General features: G+C 33.2%; 1 pseudogene; it reads right to left on the bottom strand.

Moving 5' to 3' along the window:
- LOC117339720 overlaps window positions 1-15937 on the bottom strand; it is a 344709-nt pseudogene extending 328772 nt beyond the window's left edge.
- Window positions 15938-16431: the final 494 nt, after the last annotated feature.

Below are 16431 nucleotides of genomic sequence, written 5' to 3'. Positions count from 1 at the left end.
GACGGATTAACCGACGATAGAATATTTACACGTGAAAACCGACCGCGTTCCCGGATCTTTTCCAACGGGATTAACTTCTCATCTAGCTGTTGTACAGATGTGTGTGTTGTATGTGTGTTATCTATGCATCATCCGCCGGGTAACTTGATGAAAGCCCAGTTTCGAAGCGGCTTGTCCTTTGTCTTGTAAATGTCATGGATGGTTAGGGGTAGCTAGAGGATAATGATAACTTCTATATTTATTTGTGGATAAATGGTAAAGTTTCCTTAGGAATGTTGACAGAGTTTGTGTCACTGTACGCTATTTTTTATTACTGATCAATGGTTACTGTTCTAAAATGCTTGACAGTATTAATTGGAATATTTGATTGTTTACTAGTGCTAGTAAAGGGACAGAGATTGATTTATGTAATATTCCTTATGTTTAGGGAAGGAGTTATATAACTGTATAGGTTTGCAGTGAGTATTAGCTTGTTTGTTTGTTTTTTTGTTTTTGAGGAACTAATCTATAATTGGGTTGAAATTCTTAGATAATATACAGTTGAATTCACTATATAAATGTATAATTAATGTGTGTAAATCCAGAACTTGTATAATATAGCTCTCATCTCATCTAGATGATTGTAACTCGTATTCAAGCTTATAGTAACTGGTACATGTATATATAAGTATTTACCTAATAATACTTCAGTATCGTAGGATTAATGATAAAGTTTCCAACATAAATGTCTATCAAATCTCATTTTAACTTAAAAGGGTGAATGAGTGTGCAAGTCTGTTAAGACTTTATGTAATTTATGTTTCGGGAAGTGTTCCCCAATAAAATATTGAACTTTTCCAATTTTCTGGTTTTCCTTTACAAATGAGATTCTATTTGAGAATCATGACTCGATCATGGAACCATTTGATAGTTTAGTGCTAGTGTAGTCATGTGTAGTCATTGTGAATGTCTGGTCATCTTATCTGATAGTTGATGACATCACGAGGTCAAGTCAAGGTCAACGTAATAATTCGGTCAACTTTAACTACAGAGGACTAGAGAATATAAAGACTTCATATTTTTTTTAAAATGGAGTCACAGACCTGATGGAAGGCGAATTGACGTTGAGGAACCTGAATAAAAGGTAACTGTTAATTTATTTCCTTATTGGGTACTTTATCCCTACATAAATAGCCTATGTAGCCTTCATGCTACCACATTAAGAGATCTGATATTGGGTCAATATAAAACCTTGGCGTTACAATATATACAAGGAACGGTAACGATCAACAATGACAATGAATGGCTATATAATGTTGATATGTACATTTGATGATAATTTTTCTATTTCTTTCCAAATATTGCAGATTTTAGATGCCGCCGAGGTAAAAGCACATGGTCAATGACATGCGCGACTCCATTGGTGGCGGCGATATCGGCCTTGATCAGTTTACCATCGTTGACATAGATCGAGGATCCTGTAACAATAACAGGAACAGAAAAATATGATATAATATATTACGTTTTCATTGCGACGTAATATCTGCACAAAAAAAAACTAAGAATGATAGTCTGAATGGCACAGTGGTCATTTTAGCAGGGGTGTCATTGTGATAGATTTGCTTTTGCATTTGCTTCAATGAACAATATGTTGAGACACCAACAGAGGAAGAGCACCATTACATACCTATCGTATGTATTCTGATGACGTCATGATTGGTATCCAGTGTACTTTATGTTCCCTGTTGTACAGACCGGTGGAGTATTCTGTGTGTGGGATCACGTGGTATTCAAGGATTTCTGAAAGTAAAGACAAAAAGTTCGTACAAAGTGAATCACTTTTTATGTATCGCAGTGAAATAAGACAGCAGGTACCGTAATATTAAATCCCTTTATCGGAAACGGTATCAAAATAATAGGAACTGTTTTATCGTTTGTATACTATAATATACATGTACTTAATATTATAATATTATTTTCTCTGATAAAAATGAAATCAACTTGAGATCGACTTGAGAACAACATGAGAAGAACGTTAGAAACACTTCTGGTGGGAAACTACACGTGCTGTGACGTTCCTGCCTTAGAAAAGACCTATTCGTGTAATTGACAGGGACATTGACTAGATTAGATTTTGTGAAAATTAACTTACGTATTGATAAATAAAATTTTTGTTAATCACCAGCGGATCCATCTTATCAGCTGTGAGCCGTAAAACACACTTAATTGTACTACTCCGTTTCGTTGCTGTTTAAACTTGTGTAAGTCGACAATGTTATTGTTGATAATTTAAAATTGACTTTCGTTCAAAAAATAAATCATGATTAGTATATAGATGATAAAAAGACAATCACACCATTTTTTCAGTGGTTGTCGTTCAAACAATTTCTCATCCTGTGCACTTGGATGAGATCAAGGGGTCACCACAAGTGGCCACGAGATCTCATCAACGAGCTTACGATGAAAAAATTCTTCGAACGACAACTACTGAAAAAAGTGTGATAATCTATGATAATCATTTGGTAAAACTGCATTTTTGTTATATCTGCATTGTAATTAAAACAATTGCATGTTTATGAAATAGCTTGTGACTAATGGGTGATAGTATTGTGTCAGATTCTGTATACTTACAAATAGAATATGTCCTCAAATCTCGTTACAGAAGCTAAACTTTACATCAATTCAAATGTCATTAAACCTTTTGATATCCATCCTAAATCTTACCTTTTAATATTTGTGGGTTCTTAGCAAGGTTGTTCAACACTGTGATCCTAATAATGCAAATGATGCATTTGTTGGGGCGAATATAGTGAGAGCGTCACCTATTTATTTCAAATGATAATGTTAAACAATGTAAAGTTGTTGTTTTTTTCAATACATTGATACGTATTGAGTTGATTTGATTTAATAACTAGGACTTTTCACCTTTTGGCTGAAAGACCTATCTTTTTGTTATGTGTATCACTATTAGGGCTTTCCATCTTTGGTGAAAAAAATAAATAATAAAACTTATATTTAGAATGACTATTCAAAACAATTACTACTATTTTAGCGAAGTTTGTTTTGTTTACGACATGCCGTATGTCGGTACAATCTATAAACTGGTGACGCCGTCAAAGACACGTCTTCGTCTTTGCACATATGATAGTTTTTGTAACATGAAACAAGAGCGAAGAAGCAATGGGATATATTTACAGCAGTGTTAAGCTTTAATAGAAGAAAATATGGCAAAATTGTCATGAAATCTTGTAAGGAAACCGATATTAAGTGAGTACAGTAACATTACTACATGAAGAGAGAACAGTACTGTTATTAAATGATACAGCAGACGACACCACCCAAGGCATACAGCATTATAAATGAACTTTACATTGAAAGTAAAATAATTGTGATATTATATATATATATATGATTGATAAGTATTGCTGGTAGATTTGAGAATCTGAGATTTAAATAGTTGGACGACAATAGATGAACATTGGCCAGCATGCCGTTACTCGGCATCTCCCCACTGTCAGTGTCACATTTGGAGAATGGCAATCTAATTAAAATCTAGATGGTCATTCTCACTACGTTACATGAACATCTAACAACATCCCATGAGGGGTCACGTCGGGGTGACCTTTTGGATTAGCCAATCAAATGCATATGACTACTTCCAGAATCTCGGAAGTGAATTTTATATGTCCGAATTAGCATGACTAGAGTACATAACTTGCATAATCTGTCAATTTGTTTCAAGTCGTTTCGTCCCAGAAAGCATATAGCTGCATGTATATACAGCTGTGCCGAAATGGTTTTGCCTCGGATGCAAGGTGTTACAAAATGGTTTGCTTCGATAACATCGATAAATTGACAATTCGCCATGAAAGTGAAATACGCATATCTCAAAGGTTATCAGAACGTGACCCCTTATGGGATGTTGTTAGATGTTCATGTAACGTAGTGAGAATGACCATCTAAATTTTAAGTAGATTGGGAGAATGGAGATATTAACATATTCGCCTTTTAGTTCAGTTCAGTTTCTTTTGTGAGGATGTAGATCACATTAACATGACTTACACATACAGTTGAGTGTAGACTAAAGGTTACACAAAGTGCACTCCGAGTGCACTCCGTTTGGACTCCAGGTAAACTTGGAGTGCACTCCGAGTGCACTCCAAGTTTACCTGGAGTCCTATCAGGCTCCAATTCTACCTGGGTACACATGTATCACATGTACTTGTAACCATGCAAGTACATATACACATACTGTTTATATATAGATGTATACTCATATACATTAAGACTCCTAAAACATGTAACAATAAGATATGTGTTACTGTTTTATCTTCGTATATATCATAGAATTTTGTTGGTTCATTTTTACTTGGTTAACAAACACTGCATATAATATAATTGATTTTTTTTTATTAGAAAACCCTATATGAGTAACTGAATAGATATGACACTTTGTTGAAAAATGAATGACAGCATTCCTTTGATTTGATGAGTTTTAACAAACCACGCCGTAAATGAATAGAAATTGGGAATAAACAAAAATGTATTTGGCAAGTTGTTTGTGGACTCTCAAAATGTAGTCTGAATATGTGTACTGGAAATATCTTGTACTCAAAGTACTACCTGCCTCATTAAATCCAGGTCATACATGGAGTTCTTTTATCTGTTATATAAGATACAATCCCGCTCCATTCCCCCTCCCCCACCCCCCTCCCCACGTCCAGAATCAATATTTACCTGTATATCAAGCATGATTACAGGGGTGTGGAGAAAAGACAGACTTACACTGACCCCAATAATGACCCCTTCCTCCAAGTTTGTTTACCTTATAAGGTGTGAGAAGCTGGACAGGTGTACATAGTCATCTAACAAGATAAAGACCCCCTTAATTGTTAGATGGAAACTTGTCATCACACCTTACCTTTACCTAGCCTGAGTTTCCTCTGGCCCTGACACCATATCTGGTGTATATGGTGTCAGGGCCAGAGGAAACTCGGGCTAACATATATACCAAGGTCATATAGAATATGTGACTGTCTATATCTGACACTTTTGAAATGATATGATTGTTCATTACTATTAAGATACTATTACAACAGTTATAAGTCATTATTATATATAAAAAAATGACAAAAGATATTTTATTTCAAACTGGTACTATTACTTTGTGTCTTTGATATTATAATGGAAGTATGTATAGAGTATTAGAAGTCAATTATAATGTAAATCACCATAGATTAATATAATTTTCATGTATGAGTTAAGTAAATACTTATCAAACATTCCATACACTAACTGCAGCTTACCTTCTTCTTCTTTCGTTATTCAGCCTCCGTCAAAAAATGACGATTACGGCCAATGGAAGGATCGTTGCACATGCTCTTCAAAAGAAGTAAAAAGTGCAGGGATTTGGGTACAGTGAGAGGTTTTCTTTTTTAAAAATTTAGTGGAAACTATAAGATAAAAACATTATGAGGGTGTGTTTACGGTGTGTGTTTGAGATCATCAAGGGCTGCATATTGTATATGTGCCTTGAAGATATCTAGTGTAGTGCATTGTACTGCTGCCACCGGGAGGAGGTTCCATTGTGTTATTGTGTGTGGAAAAAAGGAGTTTTTGTAGGTGTCATTGGTGGCAGATAGGTGTCTGAAGGTGTAGGTGTATGACATTTTTTTTTAAAGTTTGAACATTTAACTTTATGATTTTATATTTGTCTTGAACAATCATTGTACATTCATGACCTGTATCTGTTACATGTATGAGTGACACATCGATGATAGATATTGACTGAATAGGAATAGAAAACGATGTAGATCCAACAGGTCAGTTTTACAGGTAAATGGTACATAGGTTGCCGGTGTCCAACTGTCCAGAGGCAAATTGTACCTCAGGCTCTATAATCCTATTTCCTGGATGAGAACAATGTGTACTAATTACGGGTATAAGGCTATAGGTTGGTTTTGGGAAATGGAATTTACGTTTATTATACCATTGGAAATTATACTGATTTTTTTTTTACTTTAATCTCTTTCTTTACAATTAATTTTTCAAAGCAATGTCTTTATATTTTTGAATATAACAAGATAAGAACTTCATCATTTCTTAATTTGATTTGCATTATTTTTTTCTGAACTTATATCATTCAACATTGTACCTCTACATACCGGACCCCTGCATAAACCGGCCAATACGTTTAGTCTCAATGACTTACAGTTTAGACAGGTTACAATGTAATAAGAAACAGCTTATTTTTACTTTCTAATTTCAGTATAGAATAACTTCATTTCAATAAAGTTGGTCTTCTAAAACCTGTTTACAGGTTTGTTAATGGTTTTACAGCTTATTTTGACATTTCCACCTTAATTACATCAGTATTTCGTTTATAATTTTTGTCTGATTAAGGCCTCTCAGATGGAGAGCTACAATCCTTTCCTTCAGGTCAGGAGATAATCTTACTGTTCTGATGGCTACACACCCTGCTTTGCACAGGTTCATCATTTGAAGCCATAAAACGACAAATATAGACATAGGTATTTCTGTGAACCCAGGACAGTACCTATAGCTGGCTCCTAAAACTCACCTGGCACAGTTCTCAGGTGTGTCAGGCCAGAGTCAGTCATGCATGACCAATAATAATAGCAATTATAAAAGATACTGTCATTTATTATGGGTAGTACAGAACTACATACTTGTGTGTACATTATGTCAGAACATAATTTTAACCAGGTAATGCTCGTAAATATTTACAGTTGTAAAAGTATATTTTTGAACAATACATTTAAAAGTATAAACCTATATAAACTATATTGAGTATGTTTATTTTATAATTACTTGCCTGAACTGAGTACATATCTGTAGTTATATTTTCCTTTCATGTAGAGAATGTATTATTAAAAAAAACACATAAGTCATTAAATACTGTAAACTTTCAATATTTTGAATAATCAATAACATAATATAGATACATTATCTAAACTTCCTTTAAAGTCATGATATGTGTACAGAAATAAATATTCTAATTGAAATAATTTTCACTTCCTTAATAAAATGAAATACAATTTAATTACATTTTGATAAAATAGGAAATAATAAGCAATTAACTTTCATAAAAACCTGATTATAGCATAAATTGTATAACTGTATTTAATGGATCTTAATAAATATAGATTTAAATGTAGGCATTGTTACCATGTATTAACAATAAAATAAATATTCCTAGTAGACTAAACAAATGTAAATAGTAATATTAACAGAACAAAAGTAATTTGTAAAAATCTATTTATTTATATATAAATTATATTAAAAGCATCAAAGTATTAATATATATATATATATATAATGTAGTCTGATTATAGACCCAGGGCAGACATGGTGTCTTATAGGACTCCAGGTAGACTTGGAGTCCACTTGGAGTGCACTCCAAGTTTACCTGGAGTCCAAACGGAGTGCACTCCAAGTCCAAATGGAGTGCACTCGGAGTGCACTTGGGTGTAACCTTTAGTCTACACTCAACTGTACATGTATATACAAATTTACATTATGTTGGACAGGTACATGAAGCTGATTACTTAGTTAGAAACATCAAAATGACATCACAAGTCTCACCTGTAGTGTAATTTCAATATCATAATTTAATTTTAATTAACGTACTTCAGTCCAGTTATATAAGCAATGTTTATGTAATACATTATTATGACATTGTAATGCTTGTTGGACTAAATGTCATTAAACTTTACATGTAAAAATTTAAGCAATATATATGTCATAGAATTTTGATACTGATAGACGTCACTGAAATATCACACAGTTATTATCGAAACTAGCATAAAATCTGTTTTATAATTACCTTTCAGACACAAATAACTACATATAGACAATGTAATCTTATTAGGTTTTTATGCAAGAGTTTTATTCTGTTTTATTTTCAGTTTACACTTCACAAACAGCCCACATTGCTGCATCGACATCAACTGCAATCATTATGAAGAATGGGAAAACACCATGGGAAAGCAGTGAATACGATTTCAATATCATGTGCAATTTTGAATTGAATTCAATGGGAAACAATGGCTGATGTCTATCATTGCGGGACATTTACACAACACAAAGTGACAGCTTCATGTAGTAACTTTTTTTATGTGACCGACTCGGACTGACCAGAAAATTATTCTCCAAACATTATGGTCTAAAATCAAAACTCACCATAAAACAACAATTCTATCATGAACATGTTCCTGTTTGTAATAATGTTGCATGGTGACATATGTAGATTTTCAGTTACAAATAATTGCTTATATATTTTATTATTGTCAGACTGCAATTCATTGGACATTTTATGTCATAATTGGCTATGGGATAGTTGAACATCTTATTTGTATTTACATACCTGGAAATGGTTTACATACATTTATATCATAGTCTTTCTTTATAAATTAAAATTATCTCGACCCTTATATATTTTTTCATTTTTTTAGCCAAATTAATAGAATGATAAATATGGCTATAGATAAATAAAACGTTGAGCATGACAGCTGGGGTTATTTTATGTTTTATCAGTAAACAATGCATCCTTACCATTAAAGGAAATACTCATGAAACAAGTTCTTAAAATAATTTATTTTGCTTTTCAATATACTAATAGCCATATTAAATTGAAAAGTTAAAATTGTAACAGTACAATCAGAAAAAAAATTCACACAAAGTTAATTCTATAAAAAATATTAGGTAACATTTCAATTGAGAATAATCATAAAAGGGGAGGTAATTTTACCATGCATAAATATCAATATAAACAATAAATTAATCATAAATATTGCATTGAATGATTATATACAACTATTTATGAAGTATAACAATTTTGAGGGATAATAAACTAATTTATTTAATGTTTTAGTTCATTTCAAAATGTTTTAGGTTCATATTGAATGTCTTATTATTATCTGGTCGGGCCGAAATCCAATATGGCCACAATGACGTCATATCTTAAAAGTTTGAAAAGACCATAATTCAAAAAGTGTGTATTATACAGAGTTCATGTAATTATATTCTTCGTAAATGCTATCTGGGGCTAATTTTTACTCCTCGCAATTTTTAAGGTCAGAGGTCAAACAAAAAGGTTCGCTTTGGGGTCAAAGGTCACCTTTTTTTTGTTCTGATAAAAAAAACTAGATCCATGGAATATGCCATTCCAATGATTCTGATGTAAATAGTTTTTTCGATAACATTTGCCGTTAAGTTGGTGCACCATTTTGAATATTTCCTTTGATCTTTTTGATATGCCGACAATTCTCTTTGTACGACCTATCCAACGCTTATCCTTCATGGATATTTGGTTCTGTTGTCTTTAAACACTTTCATTGGTATCCTTGGATTTTATTTATATATATTTTTGTTTGTGTTTTGAATTAGAATTACATTGTTATGTAAACGTCGCTATTTCCATGTTGCGTTCATAACCCACGAAGTACAATATGCATTTCTATCCTGCTTAAATTTATGAAAGCTCAATGTATTAACATCGGCAATTGACCAATCATGACATGGCCGATACAATACAATAAGTAATCACTGTATCAAGATATTGATATTATATATTTTTCTGATAATAAAGGATTATAAGTAAGAAAATCAATCACTTACATGAGTATGACCGTATATATTGAGACGGACTTTCTGACCAGCCAAAGTATCAAGTTAGGCATTACTGGAAACATCCTGTTTCCGGATAGATCCCGGGACCACGTGGCATTTCACCAAGTTGGCGAGAGCATTTACGTCGTTGCTGATTGAGGCAATAATATCTGCTGGCAACTTGGCAAAGGCAGCGTTGGTTGGAGCAAAAATGGTGAAGTTTCCTGTAAGTTGGTATAGGGAGCTATTTGTGTAGATTAGTAATTCTGGCATATGTTTTATTTAGTATAACATTTAACATAAAACAATCATAAGAATTGAAGCAGATGTACTCAAATTATATATCAAGATGTTTGTGGCAGACTCACAACTTCCGGTCATTTCATATAAAACTGGTGACAGCAACGTAAAAATATCTAATCCGGAAATTGCAACAGACTAAGAACACGTTACCTTAACGTTATCTTAAAAGTGTTGCACAAATGTAAAACTTTCACAAGTGACTACTGACCTTGCCCAAGTGCATCAGCTAGGCCTACTTTCTGTACCAGACTGACCAGTGTTGACTCTCCGGAGGACTGTAATACCTCTACTAGGTTACCGCCCAATACGGCATGTAGAGCGAGAGTGAAGCAAATTAGACGGAGCATGATGCGTCTTTAATGAAGATCAGAAGTGATTTCGTCTGTTTCATGAATCGGTAATGTAACAATCCTGTATCGCCCCCTGTGACGCGTAAACGTGGTTGTTATCAGTTCAGGGGGACGCACTATTCTCACGTGGGAACATGAGCTAGTAAGTTATACAAGTTAATACAACAATAATACATCAGTCAGTTTACGTCTAAAAATTCTTACTTTCATTCAAATACAAAAAGTATAATTTGTACTATACTTTGGTATACATTTTTATATTTTACAAATTCGCCTATCTAATGGGTAGTTCAAAAGTGGCAATAATTAAATAGTTATAAAGAGAAAAGGTACCTTAATCTTACTGCATGATAAATTAACACGCTGTGTCTCAGTTCTTTGTCTATGCTCGTACTGAAGTTGAATTTTCTTAAATATACAAATGATCTGGAAGTTTAAAAGTTTTTAACAAAAGCGCCACATCTAAACTTAATTTTAACCGATTTCAAATGAATTTATGCTTTCTTCTTCTTCTTTTAACATAATATATGCACCACTTTGGTGTTTTCAGTCAACATCTGTTAATACTCAAGAGCGCTGTCTCAGTTCTTTGTCTATTCTCGTACTGAAGTTAAATTTTCTTGTGAGTCAATATACAAATGATCTGGAAGTTTAAAAGTTTTAACAAAAACGCCACATCTAAACTTAATTTTGACCGATTTCAAATGAATTGTTTTTTCTTCTTTTTCTTTTATTATTTATTTTTGTTTTTGTTATTCAATTCTTGTCTTCATTATTGAATTTTTGAAAAATTCAGTTGTATATTTTCAGTCCGAAAGTACGATTGTACAGGCAGAAGTCATTCAGTAAATTCGGCGAGTACACAACAGCTGTTGAATTTACAAAGATACAATGCCTGACCAGCACCATATCAGGAGTTCATGTGCCACTGACCAACACGTGACTCTAGTTAGCACGTGACGTATATCAGGCATATAATATAGACTAACGCGTAGGAAATAATGCTAATGTTAAATCTCACATCTCATTCATAATTGATAATTTAGTTGAGATTCTCTGATTTATATTTTTGTTTCCAGACTGTGCCTAAGTACGTCAATGAACCATTAACATGCTGCGTTTATTAATCAATTTTTTACAATATACATTTTAGTTGTTGCAATAGTTTTTTGACTGCAAGAGGAGCTATTCAATAGGTTATATTATGTCGTATTTTTATAAAGCACCTTAACACATTTGAATGGCAATGCAAGGGGTTTTATTTTGAAACGGATTTCACTTTTTCCGTTTATGTGCGCACAAGTACATATGTGTGAGTACGATGGATAAAATGCGATTAAAACTTGAGAATTCATTAAAAAGGAAACAAAGTTTTGGTTGTAGTAAATATTGATTATTTACAAATAAACCATTAACAGTTACATAACAACAATTCAACATATTTACAGCAATAGTCGGTTTTGCAAGAACCTGAAATTGCTAATTTATATAATGAAATGAAACGAATGAAGTTTTGTAAAAAAATAATCAACAAGCTATTTTATCGTTGTTTGTATTACTTCATACTACATACCTGTAATGTTTTATTATGTTTGAAATTAAATCTTAAATATACTTATATGTATTACAGTTGATATAATAATAATGATATTTCTTTTTAAAGGTTTAAAGAATTGGCTGATTGATAAGTTGTGAGCCTCATATTGAAGGATTTGAATTTTGCCGTACGTATTGTATTATTTTTCAACATAACCCCCTCCAGTATCTATACACTTTTGCCAGTGGTGTTTAAGGGCCTCATTGTCACTTCTATAGAACTTCTTTTCTTGGCTGTTCAAAAAGTCTTACACTTCATGTTAGGGTTAGGGTGTTTGAAATAGCTGTTTTCAGCTTTAAAAATAGATGAAAGTCTGCTGAACCGAGATCAGGTGAATAAGGCGGATGCTCAATTAATTTAAAGACACAATCGTGAATGGTAGCCATGACTATGGCAGACTCTTTCACCCTAAACCGTAACCGTTACTTTGTCCATTTTGCAAAAGCCGCTTGTCTTGTTTACTTTCGAGAGCTACCTCGTCGATATAAATGAACCAAATGAGACCAGTCCTTCTGTACACCGCCCTATATAGTCAGAAAATAGTAGGATTTAAAAAGACCATCCTTGAGTACCTCCTTCAATACAAGGCTCACAACTTATCAATGAGCTCTCGCAGCAAAATCCAAAATGTTATGTAAATCCGTTTATCAAAGACGATTGAGAGGAGTCCGCATGCAAACATATAAAAAGTGTTGAGGGCAGGAAGATAGTGTGAGAGGATCGACGGCTCCATTATCTACATCTAGATCAGCCCAAATATTAGTCATGAATTGCTATCTTAAGTCATAAAGATAATATAAAAACTATAAAAAAAAATTAGTTAAAAGATAGTATGATTGGGCTTAAGTACCATTTACCATATTTACTTATTCAATTAACAAATGAAAAAGTTAGGAAAAAAATTATCGGAAAAAATCCATTAGAAAAATGTCCATATTGTCGATGAACTGAATGAAAATTTACATTTGTACATCAAAGGGATTAAATGATTAAAAAATGTCAATTTACCAATACATGCAATAAAATGATTAAAACACGACCAATCAGAACTCGACATTCATATATAATTGTGTTGCCAAAAATGTTGATTTAATTATTTTGTTATATATTGTCATCATTTATCGAAATTGTCATAAACAATACACATTGTACATTAGCACTTAATTTATTATATACAATTTCAAGATATAACTATAAGTCAAACAAATATTTAAATTTTTATTGTAAATAAAAACAAACAATATATACAAGAAAGATCAACAATGATGATGAATGACTCTATAATGTTAATATGTACATTTGATGAGAATTGTCCTACTTCTTGCCGAATATTGCAGATCCTAGAAACCTCAGAGGTACAAGAACATGGTCAATAATATGTACAACTCCATTGGTGGCGGCTATATCGGCTTTGATCACTTTTCCATTGTTAGCGTAGACTGAGGTTCCTGTAACAATAACAAAATATTATTGAATTAAAATAGATGGGAAAGGAAACAAATTCATATTCATTTTGACATAACATCTGAACAAACCTCATGATATTAGTTATTCTGAATAGAACCGACAACAGCATTTATAGTGTCTTTAAGGAGGGTACCATTATGATAGATGGGCTTTTGCTAATGAACAATATATTTGAGGCATAAACAGAGGAGGAGCACCATTACGTACCTCTGGTACCTATTCTGATGACGTCATGGTTGGTATCCAGTGTCCTAACGTATTCCCTGTTGTACAGACCGGCGGAGTATTCTGTGTGTGGGACCACGTGGTATTCAAGGATTTCTGAGAGTAAAGACGGAAAATTGGTATCAATGAAACACTCTATATATATCGTAGGGAAGAAAGACAGATACTGTAATACTCATAATCATTAAGGAAACCGATATCAAAACCAAAGGAACTGTTTTAATCCTTTTGAAAATAAACATTTTCGTTTTTTTTTGTTTTTTTTGCATTGTACTAAAAACAATGACATGACAATGCAAAAGCTTGTAAGTAATCTAATCGATAATAGCAATAAAGTTACTGCGAGAGAATACGGATAATAAGTTTTTACAATTTATATCTGATCCCATTTGTATACTTGCTTGTTAAAATCAATGGCGTGATATTTCTCAAACCCCGATACAGCGACTAAACTTTGCACGAATTAAAGAGTTATTAGAAACTTCAAACAGTGTTCAGTGTGAATCTTACCTTTTAGAAGTTGTGGGTCCTTGGCAAGGTTGTTCAATACTGTTGATCCTAGTCGTGCAAATGCGTCATCGGTTGGGGCGAATACAGTGAGAGCGTCTCCTATTGGGTGCAAATGGCAAATTGTAAAAAGGTCAAGTATTTTTTTTTCAATACAATGATGAATATTGAATTAAATTTGCTTTAATATTTCATTTCAGAACTATATACCCTCACACTCTATGAATTCAAAGACTTTAACGTAGAATATATATCATATGATACTATTGACATTTTATAAATAGAGATAGCGGTAAATGATGGTTAAAATATACAGGATTATCAGACTGCATTTGAATCTTTGAATACCTTTGTATTTTCCTACTTTTGATTTTTTGTCTTAGTCCATACTGTTATTGTAAATATAATATCCTGAAATACTATCATTTCACTTGAAGATTTACCTATTACCTGTGTTAGCGTTAAATAGAAACATTTGTTAAAGTATAGTCAGCTTACCTTGTAGGGCTGATACAAGGTTTGCTGATTTGACCTTGGATAACAAAGTGGATAACTCCGGGGCTCCAGCGACGATATCGACGATACTGCCCTCTGGTGGCAGCATTACTGTATCAATAATATGGACATATCCGTTGTCAGCTTGGAGGTCGAAATGTGTTATCTTTGATCCCTCAACTGTTACTTCCTGATAATTGAGAAAAGAATATAACTAGAACAGTAAATACATACTCAGCGGTAAAGATATTTGATGCAATTTAAAATGCAGACATCGCAAATCATGTGTACAGTAATATACATCAAATACTTAATTATGTAAAACATTGTTTAATCCGAAGACGCTTATCCTTCAATGATATCTAGTCTTTCTATCTTTCAATAGTATCCATGCAAATTTAATGTTTCATAAAAAAACCCTTTTGTATTTTAACGTCGCTATTTCCATGTTGCGCGACATTTCCCAGAAGGAACCGTGTGAATTTCTACTTTGCTTTTATTTATGAACACTCAATGTATTAGCATTGACAATGTCCTTATCATGTCATGAACAATACAATACATTACAATAAATAAGCTATTACTATATCCAAGATATAGATATGACAGTGTTTTACTTACCATTAAAGGATAAGTAATAAGAAATCAATTACTTACATTGTTATGACTGTAGATATTGAGACGGATTTTCTGACCAGCCAAAGTATCAAGTTGAGCCTCGTTGGATGCATCCTGTTTCCGGATAGATCCCTGCACTACGTGGTATTTCAAAACATTAGCGAGAGCATTTACGTCATTGCTGAGTGAGGCCAGAAGGTCTGCCGGCAACTTGGCAAAGGCAGCATTGGTGGGAGCAAAGATGGTGAAGGTTCCTGTAAGTTGGTAGAGTGGGCTATTAGTGTGCATTAGTCACATACATAACTATATACATTATATTTGACTCAGTAAAACATTATAGATAAACGAATCATTAGAATTGAAGCAAATGCGCTCAAATTATGTATTGATATATTTATTGTAGGCCCATATTGTCCGGTAATTTCATACAAAGTGTATTAAGGCAACGTAGAAAGTTTTTTTCTTCTTTTTGAAATGGCATTAGCATAAAAGCACGTTAGCTTAACCTAAAATAAAAATAGTAAAACTCGCAAACGTTTACAGGTGACTACTAACCTTGTCCAAGTGCGTCAGCTAGGCCTGCTTTCTGTACCAGACTGACCAGTGTTGACTCTCCGGAGGACTGTAATACCTGTACTAGGTTACCGCCCAATACGGCATGTAGAGCAAGAGTGAAGCAAATTAGACGGAGCATGGTGCGTCTTGAATGAAGATTAGAAGTGATTTCGTCTGGAAGTCTCTGAGGTGACTGGTACCTTTTGACGATATTCAGCTCGTATTTATACAAATTTGAAATTGGTGATATAACACCCCAGTATCGCTCCCCGTGGCGAGTAAACGTGACGGTTATCAGTTCAGGGGGACGCACATGCAGCCCTCACGTGGGAACACGGGTCATCAAGATGAACAAGTTAATACTACAAAAATACATCGGTCAGTTAATGTGTACCAGGTATACATTTTCTGCTTTTATGCGAAACACATAAGTTATAACGGCACTTTGACATAGATTTCCATATTTTGTAAGTTCTTCGACGATAAATTATTTCTCTGAATGATTAAACATAGACGAAATGCGCCTTTGCATCATTACCTTACTGTATTGTACTTTGGTATAACACAATGACATTTCTTGGGAGTGCCTATTTCACCGTTCTTTTTTTAGATTATTTTCGTTAGTTTTGATATAGGATAATAACATATGTCTCATATTAGTGTTTTCAGTTTATATCTGTTTCATTCATTAAAACAAAGTTATTT

Source organism: Pecten maximus, chromosome 12 (genome assembly GCF_902652985.1).
Source record: "Pecten maximus chromosome 12, xPecMax1.1, whole genome shotgun sequence".
In the NCBI taxonomy this organism is placed as follows: domain Eukaryota; kingdom Metazoa; phylum Mollusca; class Bivalvia; order Pectinida; family Pectinidae; genus Pecten; species Pecten maximus.
The sequence above is the reverse complement of the archived record's forward strand: the minus strand, read 5'-3'. Positions and strand labels throughout refer to the sequence as shown.